At 43.4% G+C, this 26,331-nt stretch overlaps 1 long non-coding RNA gene across 1 annotated transcript; it reads right to left on the reverse strand.

The window, feature by feature from the left end:
• Positions 1-4,422: 4,422 nt before the first annotated feature.
• On the reverse strand, positions 4,423-24,282 carry LOC140910739 (uncharacterized). The gene is made up of 5 exons (XR_012158712.1): positions 23,720-24,282; positions 21,529-21,644; positions 20,951-21,190; positions 5,128-5,198; positions 4,423-4,481 (listed from the first exon to the last, which is right to left on the reverse strand). It is a non-coding gene; the product is annotated as an uncharacterized LOC140910739 (long non-coding RNA).
• Positions 24,283-26,331: the final 2,049 nt, after the last annotated feature.

Raw genomic sequence — 26,331 nt, forward strand, 5'->3', positions numbered from 1 at the left:
ATAAATTGGTTAGTCTCTAAGGTGCCACAAGTCCTCCTTTTCTTTTAGTATTCCAGTAGTGGTCACACTAGTGCCAAATACAGAAAAAAATAACTTCTCTACTCCTACTTGAGATTTCCCTGTTCACGCATCCAAAGATCACATTAGCTCTTTTCACCACAATGTTGCATTGGGAGCTCATGTTCAGTTGTTTATCAACCATGATTTCCAAATCTTTCAGTCACTGCTTCACAGGATAGAGTCTTCCATCCTGTAAGTAGGGATACATTCCTTGTTCCTACATGTATACATTTACTTTAGCCATATTAAAACATTGTTTGCTTGCGTCCAGTTTACCAAGTGATCCAGATCACTCTGTATCAGTGACCAGCTCTCATTAATTGCCACTCTCCCCTAATTTTTGTGCTGTCTGCAAAATTTATTGGTGATGATTTTGTTTTCTTCCAGGTCATTGATAAAAATGGCAAATAGGGTAGGGCCAAGAACTGTTCTCTGCAGGACCCCAATAGAAACACACCTGAAGTGAGTGACTTTGTAATGCTAAAATGTACCAATATTTAAGAAAATTTGCAGCCTCTTACATAGAAAGAGTTACATTTTAAAGAAAATTTTGTTGCACTATAAATAGCAATATTATGACTGTAACTAATGCTTTTGTTGTCCTTCATATTTCTTACCCCAAAAAGTAGCTAGTGCTTAAAATCTAATTCTCATTAAGCTAGATACGGGAGTTAATGTAATAAGTCTTAGGTCTGGGCTGTGGAAGCACTGTTTAACTTTCTCCTAAATTATGGTGCACCTACCATACTCACCCAATTGATACATACATAACAGGATGAATCTAGGCTTAAATATATGGTCCTTGAGTTTGCAGAAGATGTAGGCAATGTTCCTGAGCATAGTGCGTCATGACACTGTGAGCCATAGTTTCTTGAACTCTTGTGATTAAATTCCGTAAGGGTTCACGAGAACCCTTACTACAGTTTCCCCTTAGGTTAGTTCCTCAGTGCACATCTCAAAACATCCATTAAAGAGCAAATATAAAATAAGAGTGACAAAAAGAGTAATAATTCTGCAGATAAGGCTGACTGCAGAGGAGGGAGAGAAAGCTTTTCCAACAGCTAGTAGAACTGCTGAAATTGAAGATAAGGTGAGTAGGGATGGGAGAACCAATTTGGATAAAATAAGAACTGACCAAAACCGATTTTTTTGAAGTTCAAAGAGGTCAGAAATGAACTTATTTTAAATTGATTTCCTTTTTGCATGCCTCAGTATATCCTGGCTTCAGATGGAAATGAAAGTGTAGCTAATCATCAGCTGACTCTTCTATAGACATCAAAGCAGACATGAGTCTAAAGGAGGCATCTGACGGAAGATAAGGGTGTGGCTTTATACGGGAGGCTGGGCCTCACATAAGGAGGTGGCATGGGAGAAAGCGCAGAGGTGTGTGTCAGAGAAATAGGCAATAATGGCTGGCAGCATTGGCATATACTAACTAAATTAAAACACTAAAATAAAGCAAATAATTTTAAAGCTATTTCCCCTACCACTTTACATAAGAATTAATAAACTGGACAACTCCCAAGTTTAAAAAGCTCAACTAGGGACATAATTAACTATATGAAAGTAATCTGTATAGTAGTAAACTTGTACCTTGAGACTATAGAATGACATTAAAAAAAACTAAAGTGACAGTAAAAGCCACAGCCGCTGATTATGATTCAGAAGATCACTGCAACCAGATTCAAGTTCCACAGCCTAGAATGGGAGACTGGAATTGGCTATGTTGAGAGAAAAGGGTTGTTTGCCCTCAGTTATTTTACATTTCAGGCACTTGATATATTAGTTTGAAAAACTGCTTATGTTGTATCTGAGCATTTTAACACAGTTTAGTATGAAAACGCATCATCTCCTAACAAAGCCAAACATGAAGCCATGCTTTAAAGCCCTTTTGGCGTGGTGTGACATGAAGACAGATGGAGAATGTTGTGTGCAGTTTTAGCCGGTAATATGCTATGCCTTCCAAAGTTCAGTAAGTAGCTTAGCTTAGAACCATCACAATAATAAATAAATAAGTCTCAGGAAGGCCAACGGCTTCCCCTCAGCCTTGTTATACCCCCTTCAACTTCTCAAATTTTAGAATGCTCCTCCTTCCAACATTGTCTGATGTCCCCCATCCCACAGCTCCGTAAAATAATCACAAAAAGGATTACTTGTTCCTCTTTCTATTGAAATGCCAGCACTTGCTCTTTATTTTGACATTTTATTGAGCAATACAATGACATCGAAAGAAATTACTATCTTGTTTATTTCAGGTGCATTAAGGAGGACTCTAAAATGACAGGATGTCTCAGAAGCCGAGCAGTGGGTCATAAAGGAAATGTGTTAGAATTGTGAATAGTCTTGGTAAGAGGGTAGATCTAATAAGCTTAAGGCTGGGTGCATCAAACTTCTACTAGGAATTCGCTGGGCATGGGTGTACACATTTGTCTTCCTTTTTTTCCCCACTAACACCTCAACAGTGTTTTCCACAAGAAGGGACATATAAAATATATAACTGCGAATTGGCACTGGCTGTGGTTTGGCTGATCACTTATTCCAACAACACATCTGTGTATGTCTAAAGACCCAGAGGGTAGTGTTCAGAAAGTGCACGTCTGTGTTAGAGAGCTTATTCCTTCACTCTTCCACTTCCCTGGTTCTTCTTGCATGAACAGAGCAACAATACCCGAAGTCCGAAGGTGCAAACCATTTGATGTTTATTGGGGTGAACTTCCAGTAAGCTTAAATCCAAGTTCCTTTTTCCTTATTTTCAAATCCCAACTTACTTCCTGTTTGCCCCTAATTTATATAGTAATATTCTTAGCTATACCTTAACCAATCATTCTACTGAAATTTACCTAACCAATCCTAACATATTGTAACATGATTAGCTAACCAGATATATCCCACCACCTTAATTAGTTTACACCCAGCAAAATTAATTATACAGCAGACAGGAACCAGACAGAGACCATGCAAATAAACAATAGCAAAGTGGGCAAAACAATACAGAAGTGAGGATTTCACAACTACATCTATAAAGACATAAGGGTTTCCCAGCTGTGTCTGTTGATAAGTGAGTTCTTACCAGACAGAAAACTATCAACCTATATTTCCTTTTACATCTTCTAGGCTCTTCCCTTTCTCTGGAGGTGATAGATCGGATCACCTTGCTAACAGCCCCATATTGACTAGTTTGGAATGTGAGGAGGTGACCGGTCGCTTCCCAGCTTATGGCTGCCTCTGCTGCTTAGCCAAAGGCCTTAGCCTAAGAACAGGGCCTCAGACTGTCACAGTGAGAGAAGGCCCTTACACAGATTCTTTCTTGTATACCTCTATTACTAGCTAAATGATAAACATATACCTACATTCTTAAAGTATAGGCCTTTACAGGCAGGCCTGAATATCTATATCCTAACAGTCTGCCTTCAGGGGTCTCTTTTGGATACTTAAAATGTCCTATTATCTCATTGGTGTGTAATGTATAATTCAGGCTTGATCAATTGGCAAGAGCAAATGGGACATATACCCACTTTTGTCTAAATAATGGGGTGCGGAGGTACATGCGGGGAGAGGGGAGAGCAGCAATGCCAGCCCTGCTTGGGCAGGGGACAGGCAGGGCTCGGGCGAGCAGCGATGCTAGCCCTGCAGAGGGGAGGTGAGGGGCTTGGGCGAATGACTCAGGCCAGCCTTATGTGGTGTCCCATTTTCCCTTCGGGATACATGGTCACCTTAGCTATGCCTTTCTCACCTCCAGCTTGGCTTACCATGATGGGTTCTACTTTAGGCTACATCCAAAGACCATTTTGAAGTTTTAGGCAGCACAAGATGTGGGTCCCCATTTTCAAACAGGGAGCATATAACATTTGTGCTCCATAGTCTGCACTGACTACCAGTTTCTAGTTGTAAATTAAGATGTTAGTTTCAGTCTATAAAGCCCTCTACAGTGTGAGTCCTGGGTACTTTTAGATACCAGTCTTCTATTTGTGAGAAATGCATGATTTGAAGGAAACCATATGTGTGCCTAACCCACATGGTACTGTTCTCTAACAATTCAAAAATTGCATCACTATCCTGCCAAGCTCAGTGAGTCCTCAGGATATCTGCCAGTGAAGCCAGCCTCTAGTTGAGGGGGAGGATACAACTGGATGTCTGAGATGACAGAATGGAAATCCAGTTCCTCTTGTTAAATCTTTACCACTCAAGTCGAGTAAAAAAAAAAAAGCCAAATTGCATCTTAAGGCATTCAACTTTTTAAAATTTTGCATCATTATGCTATATCCTTTTCCCCACCCTTGAGCCATTGTCCTGCACTTTGTTTTGGTTGTGTCTGTTCATAACCGATATATACAGCTACGCAAGACCCAAAGTTCAGGTTGCCAAAGTCTCATTTTATCAGACAAGATGCATGTAATCAATTGCTTTTCCAGTTGAACTATCTGTAAACAGAACATACTAGAACAGTCAGACTAAAGCCACAATCTTGTTATGCAGATAGTTGATTTAACTAGTCTGTATATTTAAATGAATATTCACTACAATGGACTGTGGCACTGCATTGTAGATGAGGCTTGCTTTGGGAAATGAGTGGTTGGAAGGAATTAGGTCCAATTAGCACAAATCTGCTTCCCTCCCCCACCCCCTTTGTTATGTGTAGTCTACACTTAATTCAGTAGGTAAATATTTCTTTGTTATATCCCCTGACCCAATGTTTTCCTTTGCTAGTGGCATGGTTTATATAGATGGTCAGCTCTTCTGGCTATCAGAGAAGTTACCATGCAGAAAACAGTTTGTAGTGATGTGAAGAATCCATAATACAGCATGTTTCATTAAAATTCATATCAAAAGGCACATACTATGTTTGATTAAAATGTACTAAAAATATCCTCAGGGTGATTCATATGTTTTGGTTTAATCCAAAAAGGTTAGAATTAAAATCATGTCCACATAAAATTAATCCCTTTCCCAAAATTTCCAGCTAAAGATCCTTGCTTACAAGAAGAAATACATGTTTTTGCCCTGTAGTTGGAGTAATATCATTGGATAAATTTTATAGTAGTTAAACACACAGCCCTGTCCACTTACATGTAGGCATGTTTGGGAATCCCAAGTAGAACTGGGGAATTTCATTCTCTCTGGACATTTAATCTCGGCTCCTAATATGGAAGGGAAAAAAAGTTGGCATATAGGTTATGAACTGAATTACTCTGAACAAGATGTGAAAACTGGCCGAAGGATTTAGTGTCCATTCATTGTACATCAGGGTGTTGTCTCCAGGGGAAACTCACAATGAATGGAATAAGATCAGGCACAAGCACAAGAGGGAGTAATTTTAATGCCTATGAATACATAACACTTACAAATGTTTAACTAGGCTATATCCACTTTATATACTCCTTTCCAATGTCAAAATGGCCAAGGAACTTTCTGAATAACAATACTATAAACTGCTACTTAGTTTGGAGCTAGCTTGTACAGCCCTTACTCTCCTCAGTGAGCACTTACTAATGTTGGAAACCCCACTACCAGCTTAAGGAAAGGATGCACAATCTACTCCTCAGTGAACAGGATGGTACTGTTAGCTATGCCATGTTTGGCTCTAGATTTGCTTTAGGTCACAATTACGAGGAGCAGTTACCAAATCTCTCTAGCTGTAGAATCATATTTCAACTGCACAGAAAACAGAACGAGAATGGAAGGAAAAAAATGAAATTTTTCTGATCACTCATCTAATCAGACACAAAAATGAAAGGGTAAATTCAAATTAGAAATGGAGTTTGGCCCCTCTGTAGAGGAAATGAAATAATTTAGAGTAACATACAATAGTGTAAAGTTTTCCATCTAAATCATTTCTCCTTCAGAACATTAGCATTTACACTGTAATGTGTTTCATGAACAAGCTGTTATATTAGTAAGCAGAGGCATGTGGTGAGATCAAAACAAATGCACATAGTCCATAAGCACAGGAACATAGTAAATTGCTGCACAGGATGTTCAATCTCTCTTCCAAAATGTTGCACATTTTCCAAAATAAGCACAGTCTACCCTTCCCTTTAAAATATATACTCAACATTAAATAATAAATGTTTTGAAGCAAGGACAAAGAACCAGATTTTTAAAGGTATGTAGGTGCCTAAAAGATGAAGATAGGTGCCTACCAGGATTTTCAAAAGTGCCTAGCCACCCATTCACATCCTTAGACATGATGAGGGAGTATGCACCCAGTGATGAGCTGCCAGAAGCTGAAGAACCGGTTCCTTCAGTTGCTCCAGGTCTTCAGCAGCGCTTCGGCAGCACGTCCTTCAGTCGCTCCGGGTCTTCGGCGGCACTGAAGAACCCGCTGCCAAAGTGCCGATGAAGGCTCGTAGTGCCGCCTGGTGAGTAAAAATTCACAGGGGAGCCTCCCCAGCCGAGAGCTCAGGTGGGACAGACAGGATGGTCCTGCGGGCCGCATGTGGCCCACGGGCCAGAGTTTGCCCACCCCTTTAACAACCGGTTCTAAACTGGCTTCAAAATTCAACAACCAGTTCACGCAAACCGGCTCCAGCTCACCACTGTGTGCACCCCACACTGGCCCAGCAAGAGCTGGGTGGGGCCAGATGGCCCCAAGCTACTAATTAGGCTGCAAGCCAGGAAGTTAATTGAAGAGGACCAGACTCACCTGGGCCAGAACAGGTTTGGCCTGTAGAAAGTCAGATATTTGGCTACAGGGTAAGGGATGGCTGCTAGGAAAGAGCAGGCAATCCCTGGAAAGTAGGAGGTGTGTCTGAGATTGTAGGAAGGCAGGTTGTACAGACTCCCTGAGAGGAGGGAGTGGAAAAGCTGGTGAACCCAGAAAGGAGGGGAGTCAGGTAGGTAGGAAAGGAAAAATCCCAGGGAAACAGCAGCAAGGTCAAAGGCAGTGCAGGCCTTCGCTGTGTGTTATAGGGTCCCTGGGCTGGAACCTAGTGTAGAGGGTGGGCCTAGGTTCCCTTACCAGCCACTGGGTAGTGGGTTAGGATGCTGGAGGTGACAGCTGGTATGGAAAGACTGATATCCCCTGAAGAGGAGGGACTTAGTGACCTGGCTGGAGGGCCAAGCCATGGACCAGAAGTGGCAAGAGCAAGAGAGGCCACATACATTAAGAAGATGGGTAGAGAGACAGCTGAGAGACTGAGCTAATCCCCAGAGTGACCAGCAGGAGATGTTATGAATGGAGAGGAAACACCATCTCAGGTGCCCAAATATCTTTACAAACTTGGCCCCAGGTCTTTGTATGTTTTCATACAGTGTCTAGCAGAATGAGGCTCTGGTCCTGATTGGGTCTTCTGAATGGCAAGATAATGTACTAAATTATTAATTACTAAAAAATTAAGAATATAAGAATGGCTATACTGAGTCAGCGCAATGGTTCATCTGGCCCAGTATCCTGTCTTCTGACAATGGCCAATGCCAGGTGCTTCAGAGGGAATGAACAGAACAGGCAATCATGAAGTGATCCATCCCCTGTCATCCACTCCCAGCTTCTGGCAAACAGAGGCTAGGGACACTCAGAGCATGGGGTTGCATCCTTGCCCTTCTTGTCTAATAGCCATAGATGGACCTAGCCTCCATGAACTTATCTAGTTCTTTTTTGAACCCTGTTATAGTTTTGACCTTCACAACTTCCCCTGGCAATGAGTTCCACAAGTTGACTGTGCTTTGTGTGAAGAAGTACTTCCTTTTGTGTGTTTGCTATTAATTTCATTAGGTAATCCCCTGGTTCTTGTGTTATTTGAAGGAGTAAATAACACTTCCTTATTCACTTCCACCACACCAGTCATGATTGTATAGGCCTCTATCATATCTCCCATTAGTCATCTCTTTTCCAAACTGAAAAGTCCCAGTCTTATTAATCTCCCCTCATATGGAAGCTGTTCCATACCCCTAATCATTTTTGTTGCCCTTCTCTGTACCTTTCCCATTGCAATATATCGTTTTTGAACTAGGACAACCAATCTGCAAGCAATATTCAAGATTTGGGCATCTATCATGGATTTATACAGAGGCATTATGACATTCTCTGTCACGATGAAGTGAGCTGTAGCTCATGAAAACTTATGCTCAAATACATTGGTTAGTCTCTAAGGTGCCACAAGTACTCCTTTTCTTTTTGTGAATACAGACTAACACGGCTGTTACTCTGAAATCTGTCACATTAGCTATCCCTTTCCTAATGGTTCCTGACATTCTGTTAGCTTTTTGACTGCCACTGCACGCTGAGTGGATGTATTCAGAGAACTATCCACAGTGATTCCAAGATCTCTTTCTTGATCGGTAACAGCTAATTTAGAGCTCATAATTTTGTAATTATAGCTGGGATTATGTTTTCCAATGTGAATTACTTTGCATTTATCAACATCGAATTTCATCTGCCATTTTGTTGCCCAGTCACATTTTGTGAGATCTCTTTGTAACTCTTTGCAGTCTGCTTTGAACTTAACTATCTTGAATCCTTTTGTATCATCTGCAAATTTTGTCACCCCACTGTTTACCCTTTTCCAGATCATGTATAAATATGTTGAACAGCACTGGTTCCAGTACAGACCTCTGGGTGACACCATTATTTACCTCTCTCCAGTCTGAAAACTGACCATTTATTCCTATCCTTTGTTTCCTATTTTTTAACCAGTTACTGATCCATGAGAGGACTTTCCCTCTTATTCCATGGCAGCTTACTTTGCTTTAGAGCCTTTGGTGAGGGACCTTGTCAAAGGCTTTCTAAAAGTCTTAGTACACTATATGCACTAGATCACCCTTGTCCACATGTCTGACCTCCCTCAAAGAATTCTAATCGATTGGTGAGGCATGATTTCCCTTTACAAAAGCCATGTTGACTCTTCCCCAACAAATCGCGTTCATCTGTGTGTCTGATCATTCTGTTCTTTAGGACCGTTTCAACCAATTTGCCTAGGACTGACTGAAGTTAGGCTTATCGGCCTATAATTGTCAGGATTGCCTATGGAGCCTTTTTTAAAAATTGGCGTCACATTAGCTATCCTCCAGTCATCTGGTACAAAAGCTGATTTATATAATAAGTTACATACTACAGTTAGTAGTTCTGCAATTTCATATTTGAGTTCCTTCAGAACTCTTGGGTGAATACCATCTGGTCCTGGTGACTTATTAATGTATAATTTACCAATTTGTTCCTCAATGTGGGACAGTTCCTCAGATTTTGTCACCTAAAAAGAATGGCTCAGGTGTGGGAATCTCTGTCACATCCTCTGCTGTGAAGACTGTTGCAGAAAAATCATGTTTCTCCGCAATGGCCTTATCTTTCTTGAGTGCCCCTTTAGCACATAGGTTGTGCAGTGGCCTGGTTGATTGTTTAGCAGGCTTCCTGCCTCTGATGTATTTAAAAATTAATTTGCTATTACTTTTTGAGTCTTTGGCTAGTTGCTTTTTTAATTCTTTTTTGGCCTGTCTAATTATACTTTTGTATTTTTAAAATAAGAATGTTATTATTTAAAAGGGGAAGACAATTTTTAACAACCCTGTCCACTGCTCTGTCTCAGGGAACAATTCTCAGCTGTCATGCTGTTTAGAATACACAGCTGTCTCTATCCCACACCCCTCACAAAAGTCTTTAAAGCAACTCTTAAATATCATCTAGTCTATTAATATATTCTTAGTTTAAAAACTCATAGGAATAATGGGATAGTGGGGGACAGTTTTCAAAAGCACCCTGGTGATTTAGGCCCTTTTGAAAATATGACCTCATTAAAATATATGGAGATGTAAGCTTTGTCTACACTATAGACCTTACAACAGCACAGCTGTCCTGCTGCAGCTGCACTGCTGTAAGGTCTCCTGTGTAGCCGCTCTATGCTGGAAGGAAAGTGTTCTCCCACCAACATGATTAAAGCCCCCCCAATGAGCAGTGGTAGTTATGTTGGTGGGAAAGCATCTCCTGCCAACACGGCGATGTCCACACCAGCACTTCAGACAGGGGTGTGTTTTTTTTCACACCCCTGACTGACAAGTTTGACTGACAGAAATGCTAGTGTAGACAAAGCCCTAGGGTCTGACTCTCTGCTCCACTGAAGTCACATTGACATAACTGTTCTACCGGAATGAAGAATCAGATTCTTACATTTAGCGAAGTCCATTAGAGATCTTACATTTCAGCCCTACTCAGTCTATTGTATTTCAGTACTTTTCTGTTATAGTGAAAGGTTCTTTTACTGAAATATGTAAGTTCTACACTTCCGTACAACACAATGCTAATATTCTTGAAGAAAACAGTACAAAACATATTACTGATGGAGATACTTGGAATCAACTTGAAAATGTACATGTAATGGTCGATGATAATAGTGAGCAAATAATTTACTCAAAAATTTTAGACTTTTCAGTTCACAGAATGTCTGCATGCAGATTGTGATGTCCCTCTCATTTGTTCATTATTTGATTTAACTCAGATTTATTTTGAAAACTTATTTAATCTTATGGATCAAGTGTGTGCAGGGTATAACCAGTATTTAATATTTTATACTCTAAATTCAAGTTACATTAGTTAGTTGGCCACATAAGACACATGATGCCCTTTCTGTTTCCTGACTGGATGAATGTAATTCTTATAATCAGGACATCGCAACAAAGTCATGGGGGCTTTGTCTGGTGTATGCCTTACTTTCTATATGGTTGAGAAGTGTGTATATGTGGTTGCCTATATTGTAACTTAGAGGAATTCTTGGAGTTCTTGCAAATGTGTTCACAACCATTTTAATTGGGTATACCATACAAAAAAGAAATCCGGCTTTTCCACTGTACTCCAGTAGAGGCATCTCACCCTCCCTGTTAGACAATGAATCCAGACATATTAGAAGACAGGACAGAGCTATACCGTTACTGTATGCTTTGATCTCACTTGGGAACCAGATTTACAATTTATTTCCTGCTTTGATCAACCAAGCATTAAAAGGGGTGGGGTGGGGGAGAACATTGTAACAAGCATAGGCATAGCTAAAGATATGGCTATTGAATATGCATTGCAAAACTGAACTGTTGCCAAAAGCAGGCTTCAAAAATTAGTTCCCCTCCCACCACAAAAAACCCCCAACAATTTGCAAATCTGAACAGCACAGCTTACGAAGCACAGTAATTTGATTTTTTTTAAAACTGAATTTACTACCATATGTGACTCAAAACTAAAAAATATCTAGGGAAGCATCTCTCCCAACTTAGTGAAGTCTATATTTAGCCTATCTTTCCCTCCTTCTATCAAATGTTTGCTAGCTTGAAAATTAACTAAATGAATTTCCCCCTCCTGCACCTCTCTCTCACTCCTTTCTATCAACCCTCATTATAGGCTATAGGAAGAAAAGTAGCTGTAACTCTCTCATACTCTTCATTGGGTTACTATCAATATTCTTACATTTGTCGGCTGGTATTACTGTCTGGCTTGAGGCTCTTCATTATCCTGAGGCAGTAGAGATATCACATCTGACCTGTACTGAAGTGCTGAAGATTAGGAGTGATTTCACTGCACCTGCTGCATGGTATACGAGTGTTGTGTGTGATCTCACGGTCAGTGTCTCCACTAGAGTATGGTGAAGTAATGTTTGAGAGGTGACATAGATGCCTATTTTTAAAAAAAAAACAAAACTGCTTAATGCTGTTCTCATTACATTAACACATACTGTTTAATCCTCTAAAATTCCATTCATGCATTTCTGATTGCATAAGGGCTGTTCGAATGCAAATTTATTTTGAGCTTCTGGTCTGGTCCATACAATGGGGACAACACACCATGAGGATTAATCTGCAAAGTGTACAAATCCCACCCCCAGTACCAAACAGCTTCAGGAGAGATTGTGCTCCCTCTTTTTCCTTTTTTTACAACTAAATCAGATTTAAAATACTCTTAATTGGAGATAAAATAAAAGGGCCCAATCGCATAAACCCTTACTCAGTTCACCTATTCATTATCCTGGTAGGATGGGAGGGATTCAAGCGACATCTGCCTAACAAATCTATGCAAACATGCTGAGGAAAACGACTATTCTCAGTGGTAGAAATGCTTCAGCTCCTTATGCTTCTCGTCCTCCTTCCTTCCATCCCCCAGTGCAGAGGAGATGCAGAGGGACAGACATGCAGGATCACGTGCCTCCCCAGATATGGTGCCTGGCTTATACTAAGCATGCTCAGTAACACTACTGAAGCCAGCTGCTCTCACTCTGGGCCCCCCCCCCTGCCTGCCCCAACCGCCCTGCAGTCATTTCAATGAGATTAAGGCTGTGGCAAAGTACAGGTGAATGTGTTGCCCTGAAGAACACATGTATGCACTTCAGTAACTGTGAATGCAGCTTCTCTTGCTTGAGCCTCACCCTCTCTATCTTGTTAGGGGTGCAGTAGCTGTGAGCAACGTAGCTACAATGAGAATGCATTGATAGGAACAACGTTAACTTAAAGATCACATCTCTGTCTGATTCTTTTTACAAGCAACGCCAGAGATTACTATAAAATGAACATAATCACAGAACAGAAATTCTCAGTTTTTCTCCATTTTGTTTACTTTGTGTATCTGGCAATATTGAGTATAGCAGTTTCACTCTTTCCCTCATGTAGACAGTTTGTGTTTCCATGGATTGATTGAAAAAGGTGACAGGTGACATATAAAACAGGAAAACCGTATTGTAAATCTACAAATTGGGGCATCTAGAGCAGCGTTTCTCAAATGCAGCCACGGTGGCTACATGCGGCCACCAGCGGCTTTCCTTGCGGCCACAGCCTTCTGGGCGGTTATTGGTGGGGGCGGGGCAAAGCAATGGCCCCTCTCTGGAGACACAACAGCTGGAGGAGTAGGCAGCCAGTGAGTTCTCCCCCTTCCCAGAGGCAGTGGGGTCAGGCTTCAGCCCTGAAGTGGCAGGTGGCAGGCTCCAGCCACAGGGCTTTGGCCTCCGTTCCCCAAGCTCATCATCCCTACCATCACATCTGGCCCCCGCTGCGTTCCCTAGTGCCCTGGTCCTGCTGCCTCCATACCCACCTCCCCATTCACGGCTCAATTTCTCCCCTGGATTGCCAGGGCTGAGTTAGTCTGCTGTGAAAAAGTTTGTGCGCAGAATTTGTTGAGTCAGACTTGCAGTTCCACCTAAATTATTGTAGTTATGCGAAACAAGGTAACGTAGCCCAATGTCTTTAAATGACATTGCATAGTCTCTGTTATCTGGTACCTTGCTTTTTCAGGACTTATTCATTTCCTCTTTGTCCAAAAATGAAAATTACATCCCATTTGTTAATCAGATCTACAGTTCAAGGAGAAAATTGAGGATGAACAATATCTTTTTGGTGAGACAATTCTGTCTTTTTAACCATGCTGCATATACACCTTTCTCTGAAGAACTTCAGACCAAGCTTCAAAGAAATATTCTCGAATGTTGCTTCATAGTTAGAGAATGTTCCAAATTTTACAGCCTCCTAAATACCAAGGGTGAAATCCTGGCTCTACTGCAGTCAACTGCAAAACTTCCATTGACTTCACTGGGACCAGGATTCCTTCCTCTAGTCTCATGCAGTAGTACTGTCTTGAAGATTCTGTTTATATATGTAATGCTAACATATGGTTTATGAGATTAAGAAGAATTTTCCTAAGTAACCTCTGGGCAATATCTATTCTGTTATAAAAATCACAAGTGTCTAAACCCTGATAGTTTAGAGAACCATTTAACAAAAGTAGAAAACTGCCCTACCATACACAATTTCTATCTAGCTCTTCAGATTGCATCTTCTCTTCGCCTTCCTACTGCCCTCTGGTTAATCATCCCAATTTTATTAATGAGTTCAAGAATCTTCTGTGACTCTTTTTTGCTTTCCTTAGTTACAGCAAACATTCTATTGAGACAAGCAGATATTTTAACAACATATATACACATATTGGAGTGTACATAAACTACCTGTATAATTAAGAAAAAATAACAAATCTCTTCACTCAGCTAAAAATATATCCTCTAGGTCATAATTTTTGTTTTATAAATGCTTCAAATGAACTATAGTATACATTAACGTGTAAAATTCTAAGATATGTCTTACTACTCCTTCTCCTACAAATGACATGATTTATGGGTATGAATAGAAGTGTTGCACATACACAGTGTTGTTCCTTTGTATCACGATAATTCAGAGCATAAAGAACAGCAGCAATTAATTCTATTCAATCAAGAAAGAAAAATGAACAGTGCACAGGTAAGATCAATATAACATTTACGCCTCAGGAAATTCTGCACCAAAAAAAATGAAAAATCTGGGCCCAAAAATGGAAATACTGCAAAACTGATGAACTCCTATAAGCTTGCAGCGTCCAGTGGGCATAACTGGACACTGCAAGATGGAGGTTCCTGGGGTTCTGTCTAGGACCGGAAATATTGGCTAGTGTAATTCGGTTGCACAATTCAAGCAGTGGCTGGCCAAAAGTGCTCACTCCCGTAACTGGGAGCAGCTTACATGCCAAAGGCTGTGCGTCAACAGCCCAGGACTGGAGGTTCTCACAGCAGAGCAGGGTAAGGCTGTCTCCCAGAGTCGAGGATTAGAGTGACCTAGCAGATCACCGGTCCAGATAACACCAGGGGAACATCACATATCTGCATATTTTCTCAAATAAAGCACGCCAGTTTCAATTATTTTGGTAATTTATTTAAACAACAATACAAAAAAAATCACAATAACTATTCATCATTTCTTAAACACATGAAAGTTAAGTTACAAACAGAAAAGGAGTACTTGTGGCACCTTAGAGACTAACCAACTTATTTGAGCATAAGCTTTCGTGAGCTACAGCTCAGTGCATCCGATGAAGTGAGCTGTACCTCACGAAAGCTTATGCTCAAATAAATTGGTTAATCTATAAGATGCCACAAGTACTCCTTTTCTTTTTGCAAATACAGACTAACACGGCTGTTACTCTGAAAGTTACAAATACTTGCTAACCAATACCCTGCATTCCAGTTATAATCCTGACTGGCTACTTTTGGAAGTGCTTTGTTCTGACTGTCCTGACATTTAATTGACTGCTCGATAAACATTTTATTTGCCCTCAAATTCTTTTTTTTAATGGGTAAGTAAAATAAATCCTGAGCTGTAATCTAACCCCATTGTGCCTCTCTGGCACAGGAAAAACACAAGAAAGCACATAGATCATCCTAGCTGAGGATTCCCTTACTGTACTTTACAATAAGGCTCCTTTACACCACTCTGGCAATGTAAAGGAGCCCTACAACTTTTAGACCTTTTAATGCTCCTGGGGGAATTCACTAAGAATGGGAACAATCAGCTTACAACAATAGGAACAATTAAGCAGGCAGGCTGCTACGTTTTCTGCTCTGCTTGCAGGGACAGAGCCTGCCTCATGCTTACCTCCAAACACTGAAGCTCTACCGCTCCACATCCGGTGCGCCATAATCGCGAGCAAGAGGGACAGAGCCTCTCTTGTTGCATGTGCAGCTCTGTTTCCCCTGTGGTAAATGACATTTCCCCACACTCATCTCCCCCAGGTGCTGCGAGCACTCGAACAGACACGCCTGGACTGCTGGGGAAGGGGTGCACGTCCCCCACCGATTGCTTTGCTTCCCCATTTTTCTGTGGGGAAGCAAAGAAATCTGCAGGGAAAATGAATTCTGGGCACACGCAGTGATTCCCCCAGAATTCCCCCAGAAGTAAACATTATGTCTACTACAATACACAGAACATCATTTTGACTGTAATTTACATGACTATTATATTCCCTAATTTACACAGGATGAGAATGTTCCTTAAATGCATTACTATAATTCAACCTTCTATTTCATGGCAAAAATGTTTAAGCTAATTTATCATGAAGTCAAGAATTTTCACTGACACTTAAGGTTTTGTCTATAAAATTTAACAAAACAAGTTTTGGACTGTAACTACTTAACAGTGTCCCAGCAAATTACACAGTGGTGGTAGTCTGCCAATCTATAGCTCTCATGTCTCTTAATTTAAGGCAGTAGGGACACAGACAACAAAGGAGAGGTGATCCTGTAAAAATGAAGATACATTGCCCAACAAAGGAAATTTTATACATTCTCATGTCAAGAAGCTTTAAATTTTTAAGTTGATGCCCAGAGACCACAACCAAGACCAAGGCCTCATTGTACTTGGCCCTGTACTGATATATGGTGCAAAGAACTTACCAGCCTACCCAGACAAGAGTGGGAGAAAGGAAGTGTCATTCCCACTATACCGGTGAGATTAAATGATTTGCCCAGGATCATATGGAAAGTCTGTGCCAGACGCAGGAATTTAATCCAGAACTCCTGAATCCCAGTCCAGGGCCTAACCCCAAAACTATCCCTCTTTTCCAGCTTTTTGGAAATGGATTAGCCTAATTATTGTTTTCTGTCTAGTGCCACATGAGCCTTTCTAGTAAAAGCCGTTGCCTCTAGTGTGGCAATCAGGGCCATACTCCCAGCAACACGGACCCAAACAAATACTACACCCATGTGCCTATTATTTGCAGCAGCTTACCCGCACCAAAGAGAACTATGAGATCCTGGGTAAGGAGCTCCTAGCCATTAAGACAGCCTTTGAGGAGTGGTGACATTATTAAGAAGGGGCTCACCAAGGGAAGCAGTGGAGTCAAAAGACATATCTGGCTTCAAGACAAAGCTTGGTAAATTTATGGAGGAGATGATATGATGGGTGTAGCCAGACAGCCAGCCCCCCCCCCCTCAGACCAGCATTGCTGGAAACACAGGAGGAAGCAGGAACAGGGCACTTAACATATATTCCAGCACAGCCTTTGAAGCTGTGAAAGCACAGGTGTGCTGCTACAATGTGCCTCTGGGAACAGATACAACTATTAAGCTCACAGCAGGCAGAGGCCCTGTGACAGACATGGCTCTTAGCCCCAACTAAATAGCGTGATGCACACACACCAACATCCTAGTTGGGAAAATATTTACCCTGATAAAAGAAATGTCCAGTAGTCGACACTTATTGTTTCTCTCCTTTGCAAGTGTAAACTACTCTTGCGAAAGCTGGCGTCACCCCGACAGACCAGCCTCAATTTGGCATAAGAAAGGAGAAAGAGAATAAAGGAGTACAGAGGTATAAGTAGGGGACCTACAGCACCATGATTTTTGGAGTGCTTTTCACTATCTATCTGCTGGTCAGATAAGTGACAGCCTCCCAAGGCTTCTGCAGCTAAGAGGGTCCCTACGCCTTGTCCCTTATTCGTCTTTCCGCGGAATTGAGTGACCGATCCTGGATTGGCACCGCTGGAATCGAGAGATGCAAGGAGGGTAAGAAGCACCCACACCTGATCTCCTATCTTTAGTGTACACATATTTTGAAATAGAGCTCTATACTTTGTTTTCTTTCTTTGGGATTGTGGCTTCAGTTTTGTAACTTGTTTGTGTGTGTAACATCTCTACATTTAAATAAGTAGGCACTAGCAATTTTGTAACCACATGATTAGAATCTAGCTTAATAAATTTTGGTAACCATTTATGCATAAGCCTGACTTGTTTTCTCTGGTTTACTGTAAAGCAGCCAACACAATTAAAGAACCTCAGCCGTTTTGGCTCTAAAGCCTGGCCATTAGGTGAGAGTACTAAGAGCCTAGCGTTGAGTTGTGCCGCCTCCACGGGGCAAACTCTTGGGGCACCTGTCAGTCAATCCTGGCTGCCAGCTGCGAAGGAGCTCTGAGCTCTAGCAGTTAAAGTCACGGGTGTGGAGAGGCTCTTAGTGCTGCCATTGGGGCACCTGTCAGTCAGTATTGACTGCCGGCTGCGAAGGAGCTCTGAGCTCTAGCAGTTAAAGTCACGGGTGGTTAGGACCTTGGGGCATCCGTCAGCCTAGCCCGGGCTGCCCGCCGCGAAGGGACAGTGCGTCCTAGCGGTTAAAGTCACGGATGGTATAAACGGGCATAGCTGGCACCTCACCAAACATCCTTGGCCGTCGGCTAACAATGGGATAGCCTAATTTTGGTAATTAATTGATCTTCGACTACTAGTGGTAGATCTGCCCAATGGCCTGTGATGGGATGTTAGATGGGGTGGGTACTGAGTTACTACAAAGAATTCTTTCCTGGGTGTCTGGCTGGTGAGTCTTGCCCACATGCTCAGTGTTTAGCTGATCACCATATTTGGGGTCGGGAAGGAATTTTCCCCCAGGGCAGATTCGCAGAGGCCCTGGGGATTTTCGCCTTCCTCTGCAGCATGGAGCACGGGTCACTTGCTGGAGGATTCTCTGCACCTTGAAGTCTTTAAACCACAATTTGAGGACTTCAATAGCTCAGACATAAGTTAGGGGTTTGTTACAGGAGTTGGTGGGTGAGATTCCATGTCCTGCGTTGTGCAGGAGGTCAGACTAGACGATCATAATTGTGCCTTCTGACCTTAAAGTCTATGATTCTATTTAGTCCAACTATATGCTGAACACAGAAACCTGGAATATCTGCTCACAGCAAAGACATTAAACCACCGGCAGCTCTGGTGGGCTCTATTCTTTTCGTAGTTCAGCTTCACTATCACATGTTGCCCCAGAACCAGAAACAGCATGGCTGACGCCTTGTCCAAGAGCTTTGATACTGAACCACATGGACCTAGCTGGGAACTGGCCCACATCCTCAAGCCCCACAACTGCCTGAATGCTGCTCCTTGCTAGGACCTAGTTGCACTGATTTGTTCTGACTCTGACTCGGAAATTCTGTCTAGCGAACTAGCTGCTATCAAAAGGGAATGACATTATACGTGGGAGGGGGTCACATCCATGAATAATGGCATTTATGTTCCTCCAGGTCAGGCTAGAGTGACAGCCTTACAGCTATGACATGACTCCAGTTGCCAGGACACGTGGGTTGCTTTGAAACTCAGCAATTGATACCTTGTCTTTTCTGGTGGCCTCGAATGAGCCCCTGAATATGGGCCGTCATACCATCCTGTGGTGTGGCTTGATCCAACATGCCATGCCACAAATCCTGCAGTATACTCTGACCTCTAGACACTCCATCCCAACCCTGGGCCACTATGGCATTGGAGTTCATTGTGGAGCTCTCTGAGTCCAACAGGTTCATGACGATCTTGACAGTGGAAGACCACAGTGGTCTATTTTGTGCCCTACACCAGGTTACCTTCTACCAAAGAGACACCCAGAGTCACAATTTACAGCTCAAGTTTGGCGTGAGGCCCTACATTTTCTGAGGGTCCAGCCTCACCACTCCTCCACCTACCATCCTCAGTCCAATGGCCAGATGGAAAGGGTCAATCAGATTTTAGAGCAATACCTACAATGTTATATTAAACACCATCAAGATGATTGCTCCGCACTACCACCCTACGTGGAATTTGTGTACAATAACGTAGATCACACATTCACGGGGAAAAAAAAAACCTTCTCTGCCAACTATGGGTTCCACCCGAATTCTACCCACAACTACCTATGACCTCTCCTAACTCCATCACTTCAAACTCAGTGCAGAAAATTCATCAAAGCTAACTACAAGTGACATGCAGACTAACATCATCAACCAGGTCCCACCTATTCAGTGGTCCAAAAAGTATGGCTCTCAAAAGAGCACCTCTGCGTGAACAGACCCCTTGCATAAGTTGGACAAGTTAATCAGGTCACCATTGAACTACACCTATCCCGATCTCTCAAGATTCACCCGGTATTCCACATATCCCTCCTGAAACCCTATACTAAGAACTCATTTCCACACAGGACCCAAATGTCTCCCCTGACAGTGTGTGTATAAGGCCACAAGGAATATGTCATGCATGAGATCTTGGCTTCTAAATGCCAGCAGGATAAACTTTTACACCTTATTGACTGGGAAGGCTATGGTCCTGAGGAGCATATGTGGGAGCCAGAGAAATACATTCATATACCGGCTCTAATACAATAAGCCTTCCAGAAGAACCACCCTAATAAGCCTCGACCCACAGGGCCCAGAGGGCACTCCTTGGAGGGAGGGGGTGATGTCAGGCCCTGCTGGTCTCAAACCTGGGTGCATAAGTGTCATGGGAGTCATCACATTCCAATTCTCCACCCAGCAGCTCACAGACAGCACCTGTGACTGGGGTCCACGAACCCCAACTGGGCCAGAAGACTTGTCCCTACATCTGATTGGGTGAGATCCAAAAATTCCTGATTGGGTCACAGCCCCTATTTAAGCCAGAGGAAGAAACAGGAAGTTTTCTGTATAAACTGGGTCTTACCCTGCCATGGACTGCTAGTCTGGTGTTTACCCATTCCTGCCTTCTGATCCTGACCTCCTGGTATCCTGACTCTCGATTCTGACCTCCTGACATTCCAACCCAGCCTCATTCCTGGTCATTGGCCCCTGAGCCCATAGCCCTGACCACTAGATTAATGGATTATAAAGCCAGAAGTGACCAATGTGACCATCCAGTCTGACTACATGCAGGGAAGGTCACTTTCTTCCTGATCCACAAAGAAGAGGAGTCTCCAGGTCCATCACTAAGCTCCCAAAATATCTGTGTTCACTCAGCGAGCTCTGGAGATGGTCACAGGAATCACATCAGTTGTGTCAACAGCAGGACACCCAGGGCATGAACCCTAACGTTAGTAGTGGTGCACCTGAGATTAATACATGCTATATTTAGAAGTCTTTACATATTTTTAAAGCCTTGACAAAACAAAGTGTGCAGAAAGTGGCAGAAAGTTGTCTTAACCTGTAAACGTGTTATAGAAAGATTGCAGTTGAAAGCAAGTACAAAATCAAAGGAATCATGTGGACTGAGTTTTAAACTAAAATATAATATAAAAATGCATAGCTCAGGTCCTTCTCTGACATTGAAGGACCACTATCTACTGTTTTTAGATATTATTTATTAACTTAAATTGTTGGTTACTCTTTGAAGCTTAAAAAACATTCTCTGTGCCAGTGTATTAAATTTCTACTTACCAAAAACATTTTAGCACTGTAGCATTGCATTAGATGAGGTGATTCATTTGCAGACATGTTTCCCAGTTCAGAACTTTCCCCCTAAACTTCTAACTCCTTAGGAAATCCACAGAAAAGAGACATATGAGGAGTGGATCTTGGCATTGTACTCAGAGAAATTAGAAGCTGAAGTCTGATAAATACACAGTCTTAAGAGTTCTTCTGATGTCTTCTGCTGCAACAGGTTAGAAAGACCTGTCCCTGGATGAAGAAAATAAAAGGTCATGTTTATTTTGCTGCCAAACAAATGCTTCAGCAATTGAAAACAACAGATTTTGCAAACACAATGCAGGATTTTCTCTGCAAATTGCAGACACATGCACTATCCTATCCTGTCTCAGTAAATCTCTCTTTTACGCTCTTCAGAAACGCTAGATTACTGATCTGCATAACTTTACCTCCCTGTCAGTGAAAACAGTCCTCCTGCAGCACCATTTGAAGACTTTACAAACCCTTTTCTGGGCTTCCCATCAAAGAACATAAAAAGGGGAATAGGAGAGTAATGAATGACAGAATAAAGGAAATGTACACCCACTAACCTTTTTTAGAGTACTGTGATGGTTACTGTAACTGACATCTTGTACTCAGTCTATCCTAATCAATCTTCCAGAAGCTGACATTAAATTCTTATTATGTAGTCCAATTCCTGCTGTTTCTTGAAGTAAGAAAATAAAACTAAATCAATATATAACTATGAAGTCATTACAATAAACTAAATTAACTGCAGTAAAAATGTCGTCCTGATGGAAAAGTCCTAACAGCATAAGCACTTAATGAATAACTGAATTAGAGCAACAGTAGAAATAGGGCCCCTACTAGTTTCTCCATCATTGCCCTAGCTTGAGAGTGAAATTTTGGTGCCACTGAAGTCACTGGCAAAATTCTCATGGACTGTGGTAGGGCTAGGATTTCACCCTGAGTATACAGCAATGCTCTTCTGAGAACCTGAAGTAGAAAAACTGTAAGAGGGTCCCATTAGTTAGTATTAGAAATCAGGAAGCAACTTGGTCTGGAATAACGTTAATGTTTTCCAAAAACAGAAAGATACTCAGACTGCAATAAAAATGTACTCGGATTGAATTTAAATCTTTCTACACTGTTTTGTTTTACTGTATGAGCCTGTAATGTCTGTACACATTGCCTGATTCTCTGAGTCATCTCGTAAACAAGATCATTTCATCTCCATTAACAAGCCAATCTACAGTATTTCAGTGTATAAATAAGTCAATTATAGCATTACATGGCCTGATCATGGAAGTAGGGGAATCAACTCAGAGGCAAGCTTAATGGGTAAGGCATTCTGTATAACTGGATGAAACTACTTTCTTGAACTATGGCGTGTGATCATACAAGGACGATCTTTTGCATTTGCTGGTAACAGTAAATGACCCAGCAGAAAAGAAATAAGCACCCCTGTGATTAAATTGTACCAGCACAGCTGCAATCATATCACAATTCAACAAAGCATGGGCACAAAGGGTAGGATTCATGAAAGGACTACGGTGTTGCAACCCTGAGTGACACGGCACCTAGAAAATTACAAGAACAGCACTGCAATCCACAAAGTCAAGTTAGGTACCTAGGCTCTCCATATAATGAATGAGGTGAGATTGGTGCCTCCACAAAACCCAGTATGCTAGGCAGGAAGCCACCTAAGCCAGCCAATGGGGGATGCTGACAAGAGGTGCGTGTGCTAAGCCCTGACCCTCTCTTGGAGATAGGCACCTAAGTCTGGGCAGCAGAAAGATGCCTATCTCTGCTTAGTGATCCACGAATAGGAACCTGATGCCTGGAGTCAGGCCGTTTAGGTAACTAAGGGGTTTCTTGTGAGACTAAGTAAGGAGTTGGCAGCCAGGGATTAACAATTCACCAGGAATGTGAGATTCAACCTGGATTCAATTTCCCTCTCTCTGCTGGAGGAGGAAAAAGGATTTGAACGGGGGTCTCCCACCTGTCAGGTGGGTACCCTAACTATTGGACTACAGAATCATTCATTCATATTCTCCCTTCCCCCATTCTTGACTACTTAAGTATTTACCCACTGTGAAACAATCATTGGTGCCAGAGAGAAAATGACTGAGGTGGGAGATCCAGGATGCAGTCCCCCTGCTCCAATCATTCTTTCAATGTGCTGTGACATTTTAAATTAGGCATGCAATTCTACACTTGCATACAAAATGGCATCATCCATGTACATTCGGGAGGTGGACAGAATCACCCCCTGGGCACAGCCGGCCCTGCGACATGCAAAGCATGCATTGTTTACACCAGGGGTTGGAAACCTTTCAGAAGTGGTGTGCCGAGTCTTCATTTATTCACTTTAAGGTTTTACATGCCAGTAATACATTTTAACGTTTTTTTAGATGGTCTCTCTCTATAAGTCTATATATTATATAACTAAACTATTGTCATATGTAAACAAGGTTTTCAAAATGTTTAAGAAGCTTCATTTAAAATTAAATTAAAATGCTGATCTTATACCGCCAGCCTGCTCAGCCCACTGGCGGCCTGGGGTTCCATTCACCTAAGCTGGCAGCGGGCTGAGCGGGGCCGGCGGCCGGGACCCCAGACCAGCAGTGGGCTGAGCGGCTCAGCCCGCTGCCGCTCAGCCCGCTGCCAGTCTGGGGTTCCGTCCGCCGGTTCCTGCCAGCCAGGGTCCCAGCTGCCGGCCCCGCTCAGCCCGCTGCCGGTCTGGGGTCCCGGCCCTGTCCACATAGAGTGGGTACCTACCTTCTCCCTGGTTCTAGCCATTCTCTTGCTCTCTCTGCACTGAGATGAGGGTGGGAGTGCGCTGAGCACAGGGCTGGGGGTGAAGGATCAGGCTGGGGGTTGGGGTGCAGGGTCTGGCCAAGAGCTAGAATGAGGGAGGGGGCTCAGGGTTGGGGCAGGAGGTTTGGGTGTGGAGCGCTTACCTGGGCAGCTCCCATTTGGTAGGAGGGGTGTGTGTGCGTGTGCGTGTGCAGGAGCTCCCGTTTGGTGTTCAAGATGGGGGTGGGTATGTGGGGGGGTGCAAGAGTCAGGGCATGGGGTTTAGGGGTGTGTGAGGAGGGTGCAGGGGTCAGGGCAGGGGGCTGGGTATGTGTGTGGGGGGTGCAGGGGTCAGGGCACGGGGCTGGGGTGTGTGGGGGGTGCAGGAGTCAGGGAAGAGGGCTGGATGTGTGAGAGGAGGGTTCAGGGGTCAGGGCAGAGGGTTGGGGGTGTGGGCTGGGGTTGTGGGGGTGCTCCCAGACCCCTGCCCTGAGCGGCTCATGGCAGGGGGCTGGAGCGGATATGCCGATTCCACCCCCTTTCCCAAGGTCCTCGGAGCAGGGAGCAGACTGCGGCTCCACTTTTCCCTCTCCCACTCTGTAGCAAGGGCCGTCAGCTGATCAGTCGCAGGGAGCGAGAGAAGGAGGGGCAGGATCCCTGCGTGCTGGGGGAAGAGGCTGGGGGAGGGGGAAGCTTGCCTGCCTTGCAAGGAGAGAGTGGGGGGCGGAGAAGAGCGGGCTGGGCTGGGCAGGATTTTTGATGGCACGCTGCTGTAGACAGCAGCGTGCCATTAAAGATCGGCTTGCGTGCCGTCTTTGGCACGCGTGCCGTCGGTTGCCGACCCCTGGTTTACACGAATGGCACACTACTGCTCTTTCATTATGTACATGGGGGAACAGTTTCAATAGGATTGAGGGATCTCTCACAGCAGAATACCCCGTAGCTCTGTGATTAGAACACTCTCCTGAGAGGTGGGAGATCCCCCTTTCTCTACCTTAGGTAGAAGGGGAAATTGAACCTGTGTCTCCCATATCCCAGGTGAGTGCTCTAACCACTGGGCTAAAAGTTATACAGTGTGCAACAGCACCATCACCTCCTCCTCTGTCTTGATTTTGAATGGCATCCGATCTGGTAAGCATGCCAGAGGTCACCTACCACACTGGGCCCTGCATGTGACTTAGGTGGCCAAATGCCTGTCTTTCCCTAATTCATGAATTGCTCTGGGGCTTAGGTGGGAGATAGGCGTCCAGATGCCAAGAGTGAGGCAGCTATGAGTAAGCCCAGAGACAGAAACTGCGACACTGAAACCCCTTGGCAAAGAGTCTCCTGTTCTTTGCAAACTCCCCTCAGCTCAGACCTGGAAAACTCACTACACCAAACATGTCTTACAGGATATTTATCCATAAAGAGTAACATGTAAGGTATCTACAGAAATCTTGTAACTTGTCAAGATTCATAACCATTATGAGGTGGAAGTATGGGCAATATTTAAGGAATTATGTATTTATATTGCAGGTATGCTTTATGGACTTAGAGTGAAAAATATTCACCAGGGATAATGTGTCTCACTGATGCCCATTTGGGCAAAGGAAAGTTGTCACCGCACCCCTAGTTAGCCAATGAAGTGCCTAGCCTTGCTCGCTCCCAAGATTATCAATTGAAAACCATCAGAAACAACTATAAATGATCGAAACCTCTTGGAGGTGAAAGAGGAACATTACAAGATAGGAGTTTGCCCTATCTGTGAATGGAAACAAAAGACTGTTTTCAGTATAATACAGAGGAGGGAGAAGCACTGTGTATTCATTCACTCAGGAAAACCCCTGGTGGAGGGGGATGCTTTCCTGAATGTTTGGATCTTGGCTTTTGTGAAACCAGCCAGATCTACAATAGCCTGATTTTTGAGAAAAAAAGCCTACTTTATTATATAGGAAAGATAGGTATTGATAAGTGTAGAGCCAGATAAGCATTTTATGATTTTGTTTTGTCACCAGGTGTTCCCATCACTTTCTCTCACTTCTAGGTAAATCGTAAAAAAAACCTACACCTGTTTTATTATAAGTAAGGCTACGATTTAGTCATGGGTATTTTTAATAAATAATGGACAGGTCATGGCAAATAAACAAAAATTCATGGCCCATGACCTCTCCATGACTTGCAATATAAATACCCATGACTAAATCTTAGCTGGGGGGGCCACTGTCTCGGGGTTCTGGGGGGAGCCGCTGCTCTGCGGGGCCTCAGAGGGCTGCTGCTCGGGGGGGTACTGCTGGGGGAGGGTCGGGGCTGCTGTTCTGGGGGGTCCTCGGGAGCCACTGCTTTGGGGGGGTGGGCCCGGGGCCAGCGGCACCAGCTGCCAGGAGCTGCCGATCCACAGCTGCTCTGGCCATCCCTGGGACTGCTGCTGGGGGACACCGAGGTGTGACTGCTCCCGCCACCCCCGGGATGGCTGCTTAGGTAGTCCCTGGGGCCAGCCACACCGGCCGCTGCTTGGGCGGTCCCTGGGGCCAACTGCCTGGGGCCACCCAAGCAGCAGCAGATGCGTCTGGCCTCAGGGCAGCTCCAGCAGCAGCCGATGTGGCTGGCTGTGGGGT

Source organism: Lepidochelys kempii, chromosome 1 (genome assembly GCF_965140285.1).
Source record: "Lepidochelys kempii isolate rLepKem1 chromosome 1, rLepKem1.hap1, whole genome shotgun sequence".
In the NCBI taxonomy this organism is placed as follows: domain Eukaryota; kingdom Metazoa; phylum Chordata; order Testudines; family Cheloniidae; genus Lepidochelys; species Lepidochelys kempii.